This window comes from Hylaeus volcanicus, chromosome 9 (genome assembly GCF_026283585.1).
Source record: "Hylaeus volcanicus isolate JK05 chromosome 9, UHH_iyHylVolc1.0_haploid, whole genome shotgun sequence".
NCBI classification, from domain to species: Eukaryota; Metazoa; Arthropoda; class Insecta; order Hymenoptera; family Colletidae; genus Hylaeus; species Hylaeus volcanicus.
The window spans coordinates 2,973,586-2,975,723 of record NC_071984.1 but is presented as its reverse complement, the minus strand read 5'-3'; the positions used below and the strand labels follow the sequence as shown (position 1 = coordinate 2,975,723).

The 2,138-nt window shown below is 36.2% G+C and overlaps 1 protein-coding gene across 8 annotated transcripts in view; it reads right to left on the bottom strand.

Moving 5' to 3' along the window:
- LOC128881812 (plasma membrane calcium-transporting ATPase 3) overlaps positions 1–2,138 on the bottom strand; it is a 74,199-nt gene that overhangs the window by 20,356 nt on the left and 51,705 nt on the right. The gene's annotated exons all lie outside the window — the stretch shown is intronic.

Genomic DNA, 2,138 nt, shown 5'->3' with positions numbered 1-2,138 from the left:
GAACTAGAAAATAAGGCTAGACCTACCAACGCTTCATTTATGCCTACGTTATAGGCACAATTGGGCATGGTAGGCGTGCAATTGTATACAATCTATAAATTACATATAAGAGGCTCGTGGTAGGTTCAGCGTTAAAAACAAAACACGTCCTGGCTGGTTTGAAGCAGTAAAAAATAAAATACACGCGACGGAGGGCTAAAGCTTCAAAGTATCAAGAACCACTGGTCTAAACATCCGTCTTAAAATTGTAAGAAGTAAAAGTGACGACGTTTTCCCTCGTGGAAAAATGGGAACACATTGTACGGAGGTCCAAAGGGAGCGCACCAGGCATCCTCAGGCATGTCCACAGACCAGCAAGGTCGCACAATTGTTAGGTCCACATTTAACACGTTGGTTGGCAAAGTAAAACTCGTGGATATCTTTTCAAAAATTATCCCTCGAGGCTGTTGAAACTTAGATAATCCAACATTTGTCGCAGTACTCAGTTTCTTAGCTTCGTTAACGTTTGATCGTTGGAATGAATCGTTCGATTCTTGAATGGAAAAGTCCTGTCACCCATTTCTTGCGATCAATGTGTTAATTCCAATCTCCAGGAGCGTCCAGCTTTGCTTCCACACTTCTGGAGACGGCGAACCATCGTCATCGTGAACCGTCCACGCTGTTGATTGCCTTCTCGGAGCTGGTGGAGCCCGATGGACTTGGAAACAACCGATCAACTATTCTAACGAGGGATAAAACGCGTCGCTGAATGCTCGCGGACGCTGAGTATCATCGAAGGACTATCGATAAGTCGCGCTTAAAATGAGACGAGCACACCGTTGCGTTGTGGACAAGAGAATAAAGAAAGGCGAGATACAGGGGGCGCTCTACGAAGAGGGTGAACGTCGCTCGAAAAAAAATGTAAAGCGGTTCGAAAAGATGCACTGCGGAGCATAACTGTACCGTAGCACCCACGGTCTTACGTACAGGTCTGGAAACTCGCACACTGAATACAAAAATCCATTTCTTAAATACTAATTCATGCACCTCCTTGTGAAATATTTTACGACTCTTATTTATACATAGTTTTTTGGATAAAAAATATTATACAGGAGACGTTGTCGATACAGCTCTCACTTTTTGTGTTTTTCACTGGCGAATCATTAAGTTATGTACGACAATATTCCAGACTTGTATGCAAGACCATGGTATAGTATTTTCAAATGTTTCAGACTTTTCAGCAAGGATGGAAGAATAATAATTGTACGAGCTGAGAGGATCTGACTGCGGATCTTTGCACCGAATGAAATTCATTTTCAAAGTGGAATTTATTTTACTCTGCAGATATTGTAATATCAAGTTTACTTTTAATACTGAAATGTTTTCAAATAGAAACGTATTTTACTTTGCAGATACTGTAATATGAACTTTACCTTCGATATTCTTTTGTATTATATTATATATTATATTATAATATTATATTATAATATAATATATAATATAATATAATATAATATAATATAATATTATATTATATTACTGCAGACTAAAACGTATTTTCAATTAGAAATGTATTTTACTTTGCAGATATTATAATATGAACATCGCTTTCAATATTCTTTTATATGATTACACGGTGTGTGCATTTTCTAGATTCTTGCTCTAGATTCTTGGTTTAAATTTCCAATGAATGCATACAAATCCGCAGACTTGATACGAATAATGATTTGTATACCGATCTGTTGAAAGTTGCACTAATAAGGGAAGTGAAACGATCAAAGTAATAATTTTTAATTCTTGTATAACTATAGCATCAATATAAACGAGTAGAATTGAATGAACTCTAACTCTTTTTCTAATAAAGTGAACCATCAACAAAAATGCCACGTCGTGCATTTCTTTCAAGAAAAAAGGTCTCTAGATATTGTAACGAACGTTTTTAAGTAATTCAGCCAGTAGTGGCAAAAGTGACAGCACAAAAGGACAATTATTAAATAAAATCAATCGAATATGATCTGAAAAAGATCCTAATGTTACGATCAGAGTACAATACAAAATGAATATGCATAAAAACTGGCGAAATGCAAGTTAATTTAGGTCACTGATTCTTCGCTTATCTACATACGTTACATTCAATATTGAATCATAGATATAATATA